General features: G+C 39.9%; 1 protein-coding gene across 1 annotated transcript in view; it reads right to left on the bottom strand.

Annotated features, from left to right (window-relative positions):
- The window catches only part of CELF4 (CUGBP Elav-like family member 4), an 80,699-nt gene that overhangs the window by 526 nt on the left and 60,828 nt on the right, over nt 1-19,345 (bottom strand). The gene's annotated exons all lie outside the window — the stretch shown is intronic.

Below are 19,345 nucleotides of genomic sequence, written 5' to 3'. Positions count from 1 at the left end.
GGATAAATCTCTAGACTCTCCTTCACTCACCAGCATAACATTTCCTTTGCATTCCGGTATTCACAATGAAGGGAACCTGGTATACCTACTGCTACTTCCTTATTAGGGTAATATAAGTAAAATGTAAGTTTAATAAGTTCTCCATTATGGTATTCATTGGCATGAATTGTTTGATTGTTGGCCACTTAAGCAATACGAAGTACTTTGTTAACTAACAATTTCTAAAGACTTTATGTTGATTCTGCAGCTAAGAAAGATCAACACTAGTGCTTTCCTAACATGGTTTTCATAAGTAGATTCACACCTTGCCAGGAAATCAGTTGATCAGCTATGGATAGCATCCAGCAGTAGAAACACCTGTAGTGACTGAATATTGTATTTACAGGCCACCTAAAATGACATTCTTTGTGGAAGACTTGCTCTCTGAGGATCAGAAGAGTCAAGATAGTTGAGAACCATGAAGGATACAATGCATCTAATGCATTCAGCTTTGGTAAGGGAGGATTATTGTAGTTGGGGTTTTTTTGTGTGTTTTTGTTTTTTGGGTTTTTTGTTTTGTTTTGTTTTTTTGTTTTTTATTTAATGTTAGCTCCAGGAAAAGACCTCATTTGCTCAAACTTTATATGACTTTAACTGGAGTGACCATGGGTCTGAAATATTAGTGAGGTAAGGGCCCATCACATTATTTAAGAATTACTTCCACTGCCTTTGCCAGAAATGTCCTTGTGTGCCAACATTTCTGATCCCAAGCCCAGGTAAGACTAGCCTGGACCAGCCTGCACTCCAGACAAAACCATCTGTTTTCCCAGCCCTACAAATCTCTGGCAGCACAAATCAGCCCTAGGAATGCAGTGTCTCTCAATAGACAGGCTGAAATGAAGAGACAGTTTGAGAGCTCCTCAAAAAGCTAATGCTGAGCATTTGTTGCCAGATATACACCTGCTCCTGACAACAGCACCAGACATGGATTACAGCCTTGGGCTGTATTGTGAATGCATTCAGCATCACCTCCTCCCTGGTATAGCTCCTCCTCAAAGGCAAGTCTCCCAGATGACACAGGGTGGCTTGCAGTTGAAAAAAGATATGCATATACATGCATGCAAGCACCCCTCACTCTCACATTAAAGCTGTTCTTCCTGCCTTTGCCTAATAACGTAACTTTATGAGAGGTCATAACACCTATAGTCTTAGCCTCAAAGTGAGACAGCAGGTTTACTGAGTACGGCAGATGTGGTTTTAAGAGGGAGGCCTATGGAATAAACAAGTATTCCTCTTCATCCTCCCCTCCTGAAGCAAAGGCTCCAAGTAACTGGCTGTCAACGCAGTTTTCCTGCCAACCACCTGGATGAGAAGGTACCAACACTGCAGCTCTGAAGATGTGAGAAAAAGCGTTGCTTAAGCCTCATAGCAGTCATCAATCTCTAGACAGAAAATTGGAGAGTTATAGTGAGCAATGAGCGGGGGTATTATTCAACAGCAACGGATTTGCTTTTGCTATCACTTATTAACCGGTAAGCGCCTGGTAATGTTCCTGGTTTACATTTGACTTGTTGAATAATCTATCAGTCAACAAGGTCCTGTGATTTGATCTCAGCAAAGGAACAAACTGAACACCCCCTGATTTCACCTGAGTTGATTCAGTCTTTAAATACTGCTGGAAACTCCCTTAGAAATGCTTTACTTGAGCTTCAGCTTGAAATTTGCTGTCTAGCTACCTTACATCTTTGAATACAGGACGTAGTGAAAGCCAGTTCTTTTTAAAATTACCTCTGGTTTGCTAATACTCTTGTTCAAAACCCATCAGCTACATCCATAACGGTAAACTAAAACTCTGTCAGGGAAGTTTGGAGAAACTGGAACAAAATCATCCATACCACTAAATTTTTAGACAGGTCCTTAACATAGTTTTGGCTTGTGCCTAACTTCAGACAATTCCTGGGCAAAATCTGAGTATTAGCACAGGGCAGAATCTGGTTTCAGTAGTTAGCTTGAATGTGACCATGATACTCAGGAAAATAAGATAAATTAATAGTTTGGGTGTAGGCCAATCTTTTCTCAGTAGTAGGAGAAAGTGCTGGGTACATTTACTTTACTACTATATACACAGCTACCAAATACCAAAGCTGGATAATTGCTTATATCATGCCTTCAGAGAACCTAGCTTGCCTGGGAACTTTGATTTCTACTCTTGTAACTCGTCCTGTGTCAATGTACCTCCTACTGACTAAACGTGCACATCTAGAGTGCGTCTACATATGCATCCATTTGTGAGCAAATCATCTTGGGATCCTAAAATAATCAGTGGAGGTCTAGCCAATATAGTCAATGGAGTGTAGGACATGATTTGTCTCTTTTTTCAGGACACTCCTAACTGTGCTTAAATGAATTAAGTCCCACTGGCTGTGTAGCAAGGTGCTGATTACAATGAAGGCAGGCACCTAGCTTAAATCAAGATAACTTCTGTTGTGGGATTTACCTGGTTCCAAAGTTGGGACTGACATCTCAAGGTAACATATTGTTAACTAGCTAGTGTCTCAGTGAGTCACTCCTCAAAGTAATGTTAATTGCTGAATCAATCTCCCAATGCATGCAAACCCCCTCAGAAATGCTGCCAAGTATGATGGAAGTCTACTGTTTGTCTACTTTTGCCAAGACTAAACTTCTAGTTGGGTGATAAACCCTGGTGCTGGGATGCTGATATAGTTGTACCTCTGCAACAACCTTGCCTTTAGATAAGCTCTCAAAGCTACACTAGTTTTTATCATCACTTTGCTTTTCAGATGGAATTCTAAGGCCAGTTCCTCATTCTGTGCAAAGCTGTAAATAATATAGCATTTTAACAAATGGGACTAATAAGAGAGATCAGAAGTGCATTTGCTCACTATATTTCATTTAGACCAGATAATGAAGGTGAGAGTTGTACTCTGATGCTATTGGTATTAGTTGCCTACAGATTTGGACCAAATTTGGATTGTTTATTTTTTTCTCCTTAGTTGTCCTGATATCCACTGCTGTAATATGAAAATCTCCACTGGCTAGCTGCTGAGGGTTACAGACTGGGACGGGAGGGCTGGGGAGAGAGAAGGAGAAGGGTAAATGCCAGTAATTGTGCATTTTCCTGGTGACTCCATCCTTATTGCTCTATCTTCATTTCACTGTTTTAATTTCAGGGGGCTTGATACACTAAGAAGTTATTGGCGCCTTCCACTCTTCCCCTTCCTGTTATTTATGTGTAGCTGCATTTCATATTTTTGAAGGTATTTGGATGGACTCCAAAAAGAAGAAAAGCTATGACTTATCCTAAGAGTTGAGATGTCACAGTGATAAAGGACAGGCAGATAGACAGACAGACAAGCTGTGCTAAAAATATTATATTCCTTTCTATTTTTGGGTCAGATACCTGCTGCTAGATTACGTGACTTTTGTTATTGTTGTTATGTACACTGTTGGCAGCTAATCATCTTTGTTTCTCCACGCCAGAGTCAGCAGAGTCAATGGTGCTATGCCAAATTTTAAAATATATGACTAGGAACAGAATGCATGTTCTGGGAAAATAGCTTAAATATTTATTTTCTGTATGGCTTTCATGTTTGAGCCCATGACTACTGGGCTCAAAGCATGATGACAGTACTACAGCTGCTCAAGAAGTTATCTGTGTTTTGAACACCGGCCCTGAATTGTCACCTGCACTCTTGAAGGACAAAAGAGAAAGGGAGAGATTAAAAAGCTTGAAGTTATCTCTGTGCATCAGTTAATTAATAATCAGAGAAATATATGTTCTGGCCTGAAGATGGTTGGTAGGAGGACAGGATTTTGTGACAAATCTATTTTCTGGGGAGGATGTTGGTGGTGTTTTTTTTTTTTTTTTTTTTTTTTTTTTTTCCCCACAGGGATTATGTAAAAAGGTTGTTCTAATAAATGATTTATGAAAGCAGCAAGGAATGAAGAAATCTACTAGGACTGCAGCTCAGGGCATCTAATATTCCTGATTCTGCACAGCATCTTCCAGGAAGGTCCTTACATTGGAGTCCATGACTTTTCCTGGCCTGCTCTTTTCCTACATGGCTGTGTAAATAAATGATCAGCAGACAGAAACTGGGGTAGCATCTCACAGGGTGCTTTGGTTTCTCCCCATTTTTTCCACAGGAACTCTTGGTAGTGAGTCATGCTGAGGGAGCTTCATGCCCTTCTCATGATGCCAGCATGGTCATCCATGGCTTTATGTAATTGATGTTACTCAAGAGCTGTTTTTCTCTTTTAATCAGCGGAGATGATAAAGAAGGGAATTAACAATCTATCTCACAGTGCATTTGAAGACTGTTTTGCAACTGTAAACTTTTCATTCACAGTGAGTAGTGTCTCTACATGGCCAGGAATTAGTTTGTGCACTAAGTGCAGCCCTGAATGAGCACATCATTAGGTTCACATGGATCCGTAATCGGTCTTCCTGAGTTTTCTGTTTCTCTTTGCATGCTGCAAGGAGAATTAGCGGTTAATGTGCAAAACAGACTTTTGATGATCTGCTACCAGGTTGGAATAGCATGTTGCCTCTCTTCAGCAGAAGCTTTCCTCTGGATGGAACCCAGTGCTTGGTAATTGCACCTAAATCAGAAGTCAAGACCACGGTGAATGACAGGTCCTCATGTTAGCTTTTGATCCAGACTCCTGAACTGGGGGCTAATGGTCCTACAGCAGGTCCACTCATGTTAGCTGGTCTGGTCTCAGAAAATGTAAAGGAACAGAAGAACCTAAAAGAAACAAGTATTTAACTTGTAAAATTAAGAAAAGTTATTTGATCTATGTTCCAGGTGTTTGCTGCACAAAACTACCATCTCAGAGATGCACTTTGCAAGAGATTGCAACAGAAACAGATAGACATTAGTGCTTATTAGCTTTTTTAGGCCAGAGAGACATTTTTCTGGTTCTGGCTGTCAGTGTAGTTGTCTGATTGCCATGACGGATCTTTCTTGGCAAATCTTGTTCCTCTAGTTATAAAAGTCACAAGCTAAGGAGAGGATCTCACTTTTCTGAACTTTTTCCTCCTCTCATTCAACCCATGTTCATATTACTAGAGGGAAATGAGAATAACAGAAGAGCAAGGATCTGCCTCTCAGCCCGTGGAAGGCAAATTTCTGTGCAACGAAAGAGAAGAAAAATTGCGCATCTGGGCTGGGTACTAGTGCAGGAGAAGCCCATGCCCCTTGCTTCCCTTGTGTTCAAAGTGTTGAACAGGACATGGGAGGGTGCCTTGCCCAAACTACTAAGATAGAAGAAACTACAGAAATCACTGTCAATTAGTTAGACCAGAGGCCCTGCTGCTTTCCTTCCCCAAGAATTTGAGTTAGTAATTAAGGAATTTGTTATTAATATAATTTATTTATGAATAAAATTGTTTATTAATATAACTGTCCCCTTAGCACACGGCTTCCTTGATTTTTTACTAACCAGTGAAGGGTGAGACCTAGGAATGTCAGGGAGGCATTTCCTACTGGGAAAGCAACACTAAGGCGTTCAAATTGCCTTCTCCCCTGAGGGAATGGTGATGGGGAGGAGCTCCCATCCTTCTCCTCCTATCTGGACCTGGCCACTCACCCCTCAGCACTTCCCTGCTACTTCAGTCCATTTCATTTCTAAGATTGCTCAGTTTCTCTTCCTGCATGTCTATTAGTCTTATAAGAGAATGGGAGTTTTCAATTAATTGCCTTGCAAGGTCTTTACCTTTCTATATTCTTTATACAATGTGCTAGCTCTGTCTTGCAATTTTTTACAACTGTAAAGAATTTCAGGATGCAATCTGTATGTAAGTAGCCCTATAATGTATGTGTGCATTGGAAGGTATTGTACTGTAAGGTGATTTATGGGTACTGGAATACTCAATAAAGGAGTAGGTCTGCAGATCAAGAGCAAAGCACTTCACCTGTTTTCCAGTGCCTAATAGGGTTGGATCACTTTTTGGAATATTTAACCTTCCACTGATATTTAATCATGTCCAAGTGAGATCCGTGCATCCAGTTATTCATCCCATCCCATTCATCCATCCATCTACTTTTTTAAATGTATGAAGAGTCAATAACTGACAACTATGCTAAACAACTACTATTAAATATTTCACATCTACAGGATGAGATAATTTGAATGTCAGAATATTCAAAGAATTGGCTCAGAAATTTGCTGAACCATTAATGTTCATTTTAGAAATTTATGGAATATTAGAAAACCTTCAAAGTGTTCCAGAAAAAAAAAATCCATTATTAATTTTTGAGGATGTAAACTCGATGACCTCATAAACTTAGTTAATCTTTCATAAACCTAAGTAAAATTATGAAAATTTTGATATGAGGTGATATGTCAAAGAATTAAAAGGTGTACAATTAATACCAATCATCATGCTTTCATGGAAAATAGCATTTATCAAATGAATCTGATTGCATGAAATTGTAAGTTTGTTTAATAAACTAAGTTTTCACAGAGTTTAAGTTTTCACTTAAACGTTTCTAGAGTATTTGAGAGAACCCTTCTTTATAGAAACTGAAAGCAACTTGTATCAAACTTCTTAAAAATTGGATAGTATATAGACCATAAAATAAAAAATGCGAATTGTGACTAACAATATTTAGGAGTTTCTACTAGGCTCTTCCAGGAGAATGCCAAAATCTCTGTGCTATTCAGTTTCTCTAACATTACCTGGAAGACTTCTAAAGTAATTGCTTGTAAAATTTACCTATCATACAAAAATGGAGAAGTGGTAAATAATGACAGAATTAAGTAGTGTTGACCTGGGTCACTGCGTAGGCTCAGTTAAAGAGTGTTCATTTCAATACAACAAATGCAAAATTAAGTATCCACAGGAAAAAACAGGTGGGTCACTCAAGAAAACAGTGCTTCTCAGAAGAACATGAGTGTAATGATAACAAGCTAAATAAATGAGCTCTCAGGATTATGCTGAAATAGTACAAGACTCAGTACAATCTTGGGATGAAGCCTGTCTCTGGGGAATATGTTCTAGAAGTAGCAAGGTGATGTCACCTCTGACTATGGCTCAGGAAAGATCCTTACTGGAATTCTGCATTTATTTCTGGTGATTTCTCTAAAAAAAAAGATAAGTTTTAGAAATTATTCTCAACTACAAGAATAATTATAGGTCTGAAAAAATAATGAGAGTTGCCACAGTTTATCTAAGAGAAGGTTAAACAGTCTTCTAACTGAAGTCTGTAAATAGTTTCTAATAGAATGTGGTTTTTTTAATATATTACAAAAAAATCTTGGTGATTTCTTCTGGGTGGAAGCAGACGTTTGAAAAATTTAAAATGGAAATAAGACACTGAGTCTGCATTTTTTAAATAGTGAGGGTAATTAACTATTTTGGAACATCTTGTTTAGCAATAGGGGTGGAGCACCTATCACATGAAATCTTGATTAAGATATTTTCTAAAAGGAATGCTATGACTCAAGCAGAAGGTTTGAACCTGTCACATGAGCTGAGGTATCTGGCATATGTTATTTCAGAGTTCAATCCAAAGGAACAGAATGGCCCCTTCTGATACTGCATATCTGTCTGTCTGTCTGTTGTTCATTTCTCATTTCAGATATTTAGAAAATCAGTTCTTGCCTCCTAATCTGGCATGGACTGTGGTAACAGTCATGATAGAGGTGACAACTGATGTTAATGCCTTATAATATATGGCCCCAAAGTGTGGGCTGTGGACCACTGAGACATCTGACTGGTATTCGTTCTTCATCTTGCTTCCAGCTGAGAGAAACTGAACAGATGGGAAGGGGAGATTAAATGAAGAGCGAAAGTAGATGGCATGATTAACTTTCTCTAAAGGTCAGAACACCCAGCACAGAAGGTAGCTTGATATACACGAACATCTTCCTTATGTCACCTTCCCATGGTGCATGGAACTAGTTCTATACATTGTGGTAATATGAGCTGGAATGTGCAGAGAAGTGGTCCCTGTTATTGTGCATCATCAGTTGGATGCTCTCCAGATACTGTCTCAAAGAGGGAGTATCTTCTCTGAAGAAGACTGAGGGATGTAGACGCTGACCCTCAGTTTGATGTACAGCTCCTTCTCTCTTGGTGGCTCAAACCAAGAAGGACTTTTCTTCCTATGATTCTCTTTCAGAATCTGTGGGGGATTTTTTTTTTTTTTTTTTTTTTTTTTTTTTCCCATCCAGAAATTACTGTCATGACTCACAGTGAAAGCACATAGTCAAGTTTCAAGACTGGACTAGAATTTGGACAATTTTAGTTACTACATGATCAGACCTGGGGTTTTGACTCATACATACATCTGGAATGGGGGCACCTTATCACGACCAACTTTTTCTAAAAAAAGAAAAAGAAGAAGCAAAAATCTGATATAGAAAACCACAACAGATTTCTCATCCTAAGAATGGTACTAACACTAAAATATTTTTTTCCTGTAAATAGAGCTTGTCTAAAGGATGAACAACTATTTGCCTGATGCTTGGGACTGCGGTCCTACCTGTTCTGCTAAGTAGGAGTTGAAGTCATCCAATAAATGAGTAGAAGAGGTGAAGGATTCAGGCTTCAGCCATTCTTTGGAGACCCCATGAATCAAATATTGGACTAGTATACATACATGTGTGCTGTGAACAAGAAGCATTGTGGTTCTTCTAAAAGAAGCATAATGCTCCAACCCAGCTGGTGATTTTCCTCAGAAGGAACAAACTAGTCAGTAAGGAATCACCCATAGATAAGTGAATGGTATTTTGTCCTTTTTTGAATGTTGATTACAACTGAAGCAATTTCCTAACTGCTTTCAGAAATAAAGTAACTCTTCTTGACTTGCTCTCTGAGCCTTCCTTGTAAACGTCTGATGTCATAATGTGTCAATATAAGGTTTATGGTGAAAGGACATGGTTGGAAAAAACAGATGAACTTTTGAGGAGACAAGTTCTTCTGCCAGTGTAAACCAGAAGCAAAGAATGAACTTGGTGTAGGTTTTACACAAGTTGTGAGTGGGATCTTAATAGGGTGTTCAGTTAATGACGCACTGAGAGTGTTGCTGAATCAAGGTGAAGGATATTTTTACATTTTTTTTGTTGGACTTGTACAATATAAACAAGATGAAAATAACTGCTGAAGCTCCCAGCAGCTATGTCACCATCCTTTTCTCATCTTAATCTTAATTTCTTTGCTCTCAGGTTCCCTCTTGGATCTCACTCAATTGTGGGTTCTTGATAAAGAAGCCATGTATGAACATTGCAGCTACTCATCCTTCTTGGTCTATAAAAGACAAGCATCATAAAAGGTGACTTTCCTTTTGATAATATTTCATAGTGGGGAAGCAAATTCCCTCCTGGGTTAATCAAGAAAAAAAAGGCAAAACAAAACAAGAAAACCAATCAGAAATATGCACTGTGAATTGTACTAGTGCCTAGTGACAATTTTTTTTTCAGTTCTTTCATGTCCCAGGGAGTCTCTGAAATAAATCCATTCTTGGTGTAGCAATGTACAGAATCTTCCCATCTTGCTCCTGCTGATCATTACTTAGATAGAAAACTAACCTTCTCTTCCCTTTTTATTGTTGCACACCTCATACTTCATTATGGGTAGGTTGAGGCAACTCAATAGATATAGAAAGACCTGAATCTTCTCTTGTGGGACAGACCAGAAGTTTCTGCTCAGAAGCCAGAAGTAGTGATGAAGAGTTTTTGGCCATGCCTTTCAAACTGCTACTTTACTTTCTATGGAGGCCACTGTGTAAAAAACAACTAACAAAACTAAAAGTGAAATCAATAGGAAAAAAACTCCTCATAGGCAGTGAGCCACTTGAAAAAGAAAAAGAAAAGAGAAAACGTCTTAATATCTAGACCAGGAGGTTGTGAACTGGCACTGAACTATGCTAGGTACCAAGATGACAGAGGAAAGAGTTATATAAGTACATTTTAAGCTGGAAGATAGCATATTGTTTCAGATCCAACCAGCTGTTACATCTAAGTGTCAATGTAAGACCTCTGTGTTTCAACTACCCACAATGGACAGGGAAATTATCAGCTGGCTTGTTTTGTCATCAACATCAATAGGAATGAAACACCTTCATATCACAGTGTAGATGCGGATACACTCCTGTGGGTCTACCAGCAGAACATTCATGATTAATGGCCTTCAAAAGGCTATACTGAATCCTGGAGACCTCTGTGAAGAGCCTTCTACAGTCCCCCAGAAGAGTTACATTCAGTATGTGGGACTTGAATCTTATCATAGATTGTCTAAAGCCTGATCTAATTCTGGCTTGTAGGACTGCTGCCCAATGGCCTGTCTGAAATCTTGATCCAAGCTTGGGTGGGAGATGGGAAAATATGCTTGTGTTTTACTTATTGAAATAAAGGGATATATTGCTCCAAAATACATTTATGAAAAAGCCTTTGATTAGAAAAAACTGAAGACCTGAGAAAGGCAAGATAGTTATTGATAATGTGGATAGGGATCATAATTTGAAGGGGTTGGGTAAAATATAAGTTGCCCCTAAAAATGTCGTTCTTGCATTGACTCTTAAAATCAAGTAGCAAAAATTATTCTCTCATAAGCATTTTTAAAACCCCAATAATGCAATAATCCTCTGGAGCCTGTTCAACCACATCAGGAGATGTACAATGACCAGGATAAATATCTTACAGTTTCTGGAAACATTGTTAGAGAAGGATTTCAAAAGGTCATTAGAGACCTATCTTTAGAAGAATCATATGATTTCCCCTTTAAATGGTCAGAACCCGATCAGATTTGTAGGTCATATTTCCAAAACCAGAGAAAACCCATTACCTGTGAAGCAGCCAAAGATACCATCCCCTGTTAGATGTATGCACATCCTCCCTTTTATAACAATAAAATATTTATGGTTAAATATTAAGGGGACTGAAGCTCAGCTGGTGAAAGGGCTATAGTCCCCCTGTCTCTGTGTTTTCCATGGGGGTGCATCACAGAGGATCTCATTAGAGTTGTGCCCTAGCCTATGAGGAAGACCAACAGCATCCTGAGCTCTATTAACAAGAGCACAGACGGTCAGTTAGGGAAGTGATTATCCTTCTCTACTCAGCACTCATTAGACCACACCCGGACATCTAGTTTTAGGCATGCCCTCCCCTCAACATGGGAATGACAGTGACAAAGTGGAGTTCAGCATATGGCCATCAGGATGGGCAAGGGCTGGAGCACCTTGCCCTGTGAGAGGAACATGACAAAGATAGTCTCTTCATAGGGGTGCATGGTGGCATAGAGAGACAAGGGACATAAACTTAAATAAGAGAGATCCAGGCTAAATATAAGGAAAAGCTTTTGCACCTTGAAGGCCAGCAAGCACTAGAGCAGGTTGCCCAAATTCAAACCTCTTATTCAGTGGTTTCTATTGTTTTTAATAATTTGCAGACATATTTTCTATTACACATATATATATATATATACATATATATATATAAATACATATGCAATGTATGTATTATATTGTATATAATGCAATGTATATATTATATCACATAATATAAATATGTGATATATTGCAGATCAAGACTGAGGAGAGTGGAGATGAGGTTGAATTTGGTTGGGCATTTAAGAGAGATGAAATCAGAAATGGTTAAGAAAGATATACCTATTTTTATGGGGATTTGCAAGTTGTTACCCTGATGAGAATGTTTGAAGATGCCAATATATACTATTTAAAGATGTTAATCTCATCTGAGGATTTATTTTGGTTTTCTTTTTTGCTTGAAAAGGAAAGATATCACATGCACCAATACATTAACATGATGTTAAGGTTGCAGAATGAAGCACTCGAGTTAGAAATGCGAGAAATGATGTTACCTATAAAATTTTAATTCTGTATTCTTTTGTATATGCATTAAGGCATTGCTTCTAACCACACATTTCTGTATTTTTCTTTTTCATGGCATCCTTGTTTTAATTACTGTAGAGAATGAATAACATAACAGGGTGAGGAAAATGGCAATGTATCAGACTCATTACTGCTAATGTTGGAATGTAGACAGTAAACAAGACAGGGAAAGGATGGTTTTGTAGTTGTACAACCAAATGCTGCCTTGGAGAACTGGAACTGATTCCTATTCCTGCCATGACATCCTGGTTATGCCTGTTATCTCATATATCACAAAATGCCTTAATAAGATCTCCTAGTCTACTTTTTTCACTAGTAAAAAAAATAGGGCAGATTCTGAGCGCAACTGGCACATCACGGCTTATATCTACATGACTAAACTCTTTTACCTTCAAAAAATGGTGGCCTTGTCTATACTGCTGTCTAGGGACAGTCCTGGCCCTTGTCAATGCTGAGCCATGCCCAAACAATGTTCAGCCATGAGTTAATTTTCATGGCCCAAATAGAGCCCATGGCATACAAACGTTAGAAAGACATGGATAGTTACAGGGCAGTGTTTGAGCTGATATGCAAGGCTTCTTTAGTTTGCCAGTGAAGATGAAGATCTGCTATGTGTTCCTCTTTTCTTGGTGCTCAGTCGATGACCTGAGATTTCACTCAGAAAAACTGCTGCCTGTACCTTCAACTGAAGTGAACATACACATAGCATGCCCTGCGTTGTGCTACATCCTTGAGAAAAACAAGCAAACAGACTATCAGGTTCATGGCATCTCAGATTAGGCATCCAATATTAATAAATAGTTTTGAATATCTTTCTATGCCTCATCATCCCCTTGGTGAAATGAGGACACCATGAGCACTATGAAAATGCTGTTACTTAGCTCTGTGAACCTCTCAAATGCTCTGCTGGGAAGGGCCTTAGGAAAACAGATGAGGAAATAATAATAAATTCATATTCATAACAGGGTTTGAATATTGTGCGGGCAGGAAGGCCTGAGGCCAAGCACAGAGCTGTGAGGATCTATTGAACAGCTGCTCAGTAACTAGCTAGCTGACAGACTTCAAAATGCTGAAGAGCAGTCCTGTGCAGTGAATGAGACAGGAGAGATGGATATAAAGAAGTTGAAGATAGATATATGGGGGGGTGTGGATTGATGGTTGGATGGATTGATAGAGACTTCCCTATTCTACAGCTTGAATTCACCTTGCGTGAGAGAGATCTTGGGAAAACAAAAATAAAAACAGATGTAATGGGTAGTCAAAATGCTGTAGTGGGTCTGCAGTCTCACATGGGCAGGATGTGGTAAGTCTGTGCTCTGCAGATCCATCACCTTGAGTTCAGAAATGGGCCTGTGTGTTGGAGGGGTTGTTATTTCTGACTTCTGAACAGAAACTTCTAGACTGAATGCAAGCAGCACTAGGGACCCCTCTCTGGCATTTCTACACATGATGATGTTCACATTTGAAACAGTAATAGCCTCAGAGCACATGTAGGACCAGTTGTACATGATTCAAGTTCATCTACTTCATCTAATGTCAAAGGGGTTTTAGAGGAGGTAACAGCACAATAGCAAGCATGTGCAGGCCCATGAGAGCCTGGTCAGGTTCTTTTCCTGGGTCCCAGTGCTGATGGATTGATTTGAAACCCAGAGCACTAAGTTTTTAATCTCCTTAAAAACTCTTTTTGTTTTTTTCTCTTTTCTTTCTTTGGGCATTAAGTTTTAACATCGGTCATTTCTATTAGTCACATCAATGGCCGTTTCCCCTTTGAAGGTCATTAAATGAGTAACCACAAAGACCCTGCAGTAATGAGTTCCTCCATCTAATTACACTATGGGTAAAATCATTTAAAATTATTGTGTTAATGTGCACGTGAGTAGGTATGTACAAACATATCCATAATTTTAAACATATTCTGGACAGACTACATCTATCACTTGTGTGGAGAGATGGATAGAATAGTGATAGACACATGGACAGAGAGATAAATAGAAGATAGATTCTGCTAACATATTCTTGTCTAATAAATTGTTAAGCTACAAAAGGAAAGCAGAAGTCCCTATGTACAATGTATAGATTTTCTTTAATGTGAGTTATTGGAAAAAGACAGAGCTGTCCCTTTAACTCGAGAGCTGCAAACAGCTGTTCCTTATGCATACATGCTTGCTTGGTCTGAAAGTTTTGGTAAGTCAGTGCATAACTGACAGTTAGATTTATCTCCCCAATAAGCAATCAACATTATAATAAAGGAAAAATGCTTTCAGTGCACCTTTGAGAGTGCATCAGAAATTAATCTAAACATCAAATTAATTATAGTTTGTAAATGAATAGTGGCTCACAGCCCTAATACTTCTCCTGTTCCTACTCCTCCCCCTAAAGCCTCCCCCAACCAACTGCAGTGGCTGGAGGTGCTGTGTGGTGAGTTTGATGTACAGCTCCTTCTCTTTCTTACTCACACAACTCTTTCCTTATCAGCTGGAGAAGAGTCCCATCCTTACTCTGCAGACCTGAAGTCTCAGAGCCTGGCTGCTTTGGGCTGTAACAGAGAGTACGTAGAAAATAACAAACTTTTGTGCCTGTGCCTCCCTCCCCTATCCTCTGGGAGCCCTAAGCACCCCTCTAACGGTGTCCTCCTCCCCTTTGCTTACTTTCCAACTAAGCTGGACACCTCATGAATCTCTCCTCGTCTGACTGACTGTGCCAGGCCCTTCAGTGTGGAGAGGACCACAACAAGCTCGTGCTGATTTGAACTGAAACATCCTAGGGGTTAGGCGTGCTTAACATGCCTGGAAAATCTTTCCCATACGGTCTCAACTTGGGCACTCAAATTAGTGGCTTCTTCCGCTACACTCTGAGCTTTGGTCTGTAGCCCATAACTATATGGGAATGGCAATCTGATATTGTCCAGGGACCTGAAACAAAATGTATTGCCACTGGATCATACAAAGCAAAGGACATAGCCTAATTCCATGGGCTACAGAGAGAAAGGTTCCGGTACAGACTTTTCTTAGGAACTTTAAAATCAGGTTAAATGTAAAAAGAAAAAAAAAAATCTAATTTAATCGCAGTACTGGTAACAGCAGCAAGCAGAGCTCCACCTCACTCCCAAGTGCTTTCTAATAATATCTCTATCTGGTGAGAATCTTCCTATTTACCAAAAGAAGAATCAGAAGAGAAACGCCAAAAAACTTTAAGCTGATAAATAACTCTCCCCATCCATGGTTCCTAACACCCTGTGTAAAGAAATCAGTGTCCTGCTACAAGAAGGGGACAAGAAAGCACACAGCTAGGTTGACCCATGATTCCTGATATGGGGCAGGAACATACCACTGGAATTTCTTACCTTTACACCACCTTAATCCTGGACCGCCTCATTTTCCTGGATGAACTTAAGGGTTGTGGTGTTTTTTTTTATTAAATGGGAAACTGCCAGATTTGGCAGGGCGTGTTGGAGGCACATTGTGAGCAGGTGCTCAACAATATTTTTCTGATGTACCTCATGGTCCATTGTTCCACTCCTATGTCTTATGGCGTGCTGCCAATGCACTTTAGACCTGATCTGCAATGCCCCTGGTCCCAGGGCCCTGCATAGCTTTTCCAGTGCCCTAGTCTCTTGATGCTTCTTTCTTCTTTTTGTTTCAGCTTGCAGGTTGAAACTCTGTAGGACATCATGACCTGCCTGCTGCCTTGCATCTCCCACCCCACCTTTCTGCCACTGCACTGCAGTCTTGAACTGCCACAATGTGTTTTTAATAACATGATAAAAGCTCTACCCAAACCTTAGCCCTTCCCTTGAGCTTCACCCCCTCCTGTGTCCAGTCCTCATTCCTCACTGCCTTTCTCACCTTTAATCTCTCTCTTTTGGCTCCCCTGTTTCTTTTCATAAGCTAGGAGCCAGAAGAAGTTTAGCAGGGAATACAAATATTTAACAGCAAAGGTAATTAACTACTATGACCCTCATAAAGTGATGTTATTTTTTCTCTTTTGACATCTTCAAAGAATACTGGAAGTTTTTCCAAATGGAATGGCCCACTAGCAACTTTCAAGTGGACTCCCTGCAAGAATCTGGAATGAAACTTGATGTCCATGTTATACCAGGAATCAAACAAGATATTTCCTTTAGGCCATGTAAATCTATGGTCCTAAGAGGCCCTCTCAGTTTTCAGTCAAAGCTAGAATGCTCTTTGCTATGTTTAATGTGGGGCATTTCAAAAAGGGGTGGGCCAGTGAAAGCTCATCTGCAACTCATGGATAAGGAGGAAAACATCAAGCAGTTGCCGTTGCTTACACCTGAGGTGTTAAATTATGTCAAGCTAAGTGGAGGGAAACCACAGTGTCTCTGTGGGCATAGGAGAGGTTCTTCAGAGCAGCCTAGAGTCATTGTGCCATGGAGAGAAATTGAAGCTGACACATCAGTGGGTATGGGGAACAGGCACATGCCAAGAAGACACATGTGGGGGTCATGGAGAACTGGCCTGAGAGTATCCACTGCTCAATGGTGTGCAAAGAACCAGCAGATCCAGGTGCTCACTGCTCTGAGAATGAGTTGACTGGAGAAATGAATTTCTAAGTGTACCAATAAAGCAATTTCTCCAGCTTTAATTTATCTACATCTTATTTGACACGTTGGGGTAATCATTTGGCCTCTGCTGCTCCATCCACATTCTCGTTTTTCTAATTTCTGTCATGTCTTCCTAATTAATATTGCCCAAACCTATCCTTTTCTCTCTCCTCTCTGTTAAAACATTTTCCTACAACACATCTGTCTCTATATTTCACTAGTTTAATGTCTTCAAATTCCTTCTTAAACTGTGTCTTGTGTGACAACGAGTGATCCTGAAATTAGGACTGTATTGTAGTGTCACCCTACAACAGAATTAGACTTAGCCTTGTGCGAGCATGAAGAACAGCTCCTCTCACATTGACTACTTGCCTTAGTAGCCTTAATAGTGTTTTTTTTTTTACTAGAGTTTTCTTTTCACCTTGTGTACAAACTGGTCACATTTAGATTACCTACATAACTGAAAGGGGAATTATTACCAGAACCATTAAGACCAGCACATAGATGTATTTCATGCTTTCTGACATTTAGGATACCTACACATAGAAGAATGTACACACATGCAGTGGAAGGCGAGAGATACAGTGCAGTCTCTGCCTTGCACAGAGACAAGCTCCAGGATGATGAAGTTGCTGTTTGGGCTGTGGCACACTGTGACGCTGTGCAAGACTTCCTAGATCAGCCTGCTTTGAGAATGGGAGTCACTGTCTTCAAGGAGCATCCAACTAAATGTAATATTTCCCCGAGACAATGATTCCTGCTCTAGCTCTGCCATCCCACTACAAAGGGACAGCATGGCCCAGTAGAAGAAACACATTGGCAGTGAAAGAAGTACATGGGAAGAGGCTGCAGGTATCAGCTGGGCATTGAGTGAAGGACTAGTGGGAGAAGAGAGAGAAGGGCAGAACGGTGAAGAGCTGTGGAGGTGAAATCGGTAAGTCTGAATGCGAGAGGGTGGACAAGGCAGTGCCTGAGGAGAAACCCAAGGATGGTGGTGTTGGTTGGTGTGATGGAAGCTCAGGCCGTTGAGATAGATAAGGTGTTGGTGAGTGGGAAGGAGGAGTGTGGTCTGCAGTTGGCCATATTACAGCTGCATCAGGGCAGGGGGTGGAATAAAAGCCAGAGGTTTGAAAAATTGTAAGAGAAAATGAAGGATATGGGTCTAGCCTGGATATGTGCAGCAGAAGAAAAGTCAAAGGCAAAGAAGCCTCACAATTTAAAGTCGTTTTTTCAGTGAGAATCAGGGTTATTTATCAGGCAGTCTTATGCGCTCCAGCAAGCAGTCCTGCTATAGAGAACAATAGACATATTTTGAGCACTTTCACATTTTATACGTGAGATTGGTGTTTACTGTAGCTTGCATTCCTCACTGTTCCTTGTCAGCTGGGAGGCAGCAGAGTCTGAATTGGGAAAGTCAAAAGCTTCATGACCGCAGCATGGTTTCTTCAGCACATATAGGAACTAAAGGTTCTCTGCAGGTCATGAACTCCAGAAATCAGAAGAAAGGCTTGTGTCTGATCTCGCTTTCTTCCTAACACTCCAGTGGCTGCCCCTACACTGTCCTGCTGGTAGTGGCGAAAGGAGGTAACTTTCTGCTGGAAATGCAAGGGAGAATTTAGAGCCAAACAGAAAGGAATAAAAGTCCTATTTTGCAATGCTGCACCACTGACTCACTAACTTTGAGCGAGCTCCTTACAGGTAGTTCAACAGTGAGACAAGAGCAGCAAATGAAGTATTTTCTGTTCCCATGGAAAAAAACACAGTGACATTTTTCTCCATAGAATTTTTTTAAGTTTGTCTAAAGCAGGACTTCTTGACAATTTCTCGGCAACCTGGGGCTAGACTCTGTTACAGCAATTTACTTGGGATCTGCATAGCAGATACATTTTAAAAGGTCATATAATAGTGGAATATATTTCTGGGGCCAGACAGAATTGTCCCCCCAGGCTACCAGTTGGAAAGCTCTAGCTGGGTGAAAAAAAAGCAAAACAGAATGCAAATGCTATGTTTTTACATGTTGAGATTTGGGAAATGTTTAGGCAGAAAAGGAAAGAGTTTTCATACTTTCAAAGTTAACAAATTCCCCTTTTCTCCTTTAGGAAAATGTTTTTTTGGTTTGTTTTTTTTTTGTTTTTTTTTTTTAATTGACTTTCTGAACAAAGAATGATAATCAACACTAGCTTCAATGGACCTAGCAAAACAAATGAAAGGCCTGATTTCCTGTAATACCCTCCACATTTTCACATTTCTCTAAAGCTGAAGATCATCAGGGTGGGAGGTTTGGAAGAGCAGTGTGACATACTTATGATAGTTAGCTACCTGTAATTCTTCTATCTCTGTCCTTCTGGAAGTGGTGCACGTGACAACATAGTCAACATGTTTGTCTGAGACCAACAGTCATAGCAGGCACTCAGCTCTATAAGAAAGTAAGTTAAAACCAGAGAAAACTGTGACTGGACACCTGAGGCCCAAAAATGACTAGACTTTTATATTTATGTCGCAGAAGCTAATATAAGTTGACTAAGATCCACTGGCAATCTCTAATTCCTGCTTTTGCTTGCCTATGCACTTGAGTCTACACATCTAAAGGACACCATCCTGCTTTCAGGCTGAAATATCCCACCATTAGTTTTGGAGATTACTTTATAAAACAAGCTAACGTTTAGGTTCTCCCAGTAAGACTCAATGTTAAGAAAACTTTCTGCTAAGATCTCTCAGTTCCTGCTCACCTATCAGCCATGACCTCACAGTACCTTGGAAGCAGCAATAAAGCCAGTCCCACAAACTAGGTACATGTTCCTGTTCTCCTTAAGCCTTGTAGCCAGAGAGCCTTTGAGCTAAGGAGATAAGGTGAATACCCATCCAGAAGATACTCTCCCTTACTGGATGTGGCTCTCACCTCATTTCTCCATTTACCTTTGTTCTT

The sequence above is a fragment of the Antrostomus carolinensis genome, unplaced genomic scaffold, assembly GCF_000700745.2.
Source record: "Antrostomus carolinensis isolate BGI_N321 unplaced genomic scaffold, ASM70074v2 scaffold1415, whole genome shotgun sequence".
In the NCBI taxonomy this organism is placed as follows: domain Eukaryota; kingdom Metazoa; phylum Chordata; class Aves; order Caprimulgiformes; family Caprimulgidae; genus Antrostomus; species Antrostomus carolinensis.
The sequence above is the reverse complement of the archived record's forward strand: the minus strand, read 5'-3'. Positions and strand labels throughout refer to the sequence as shown.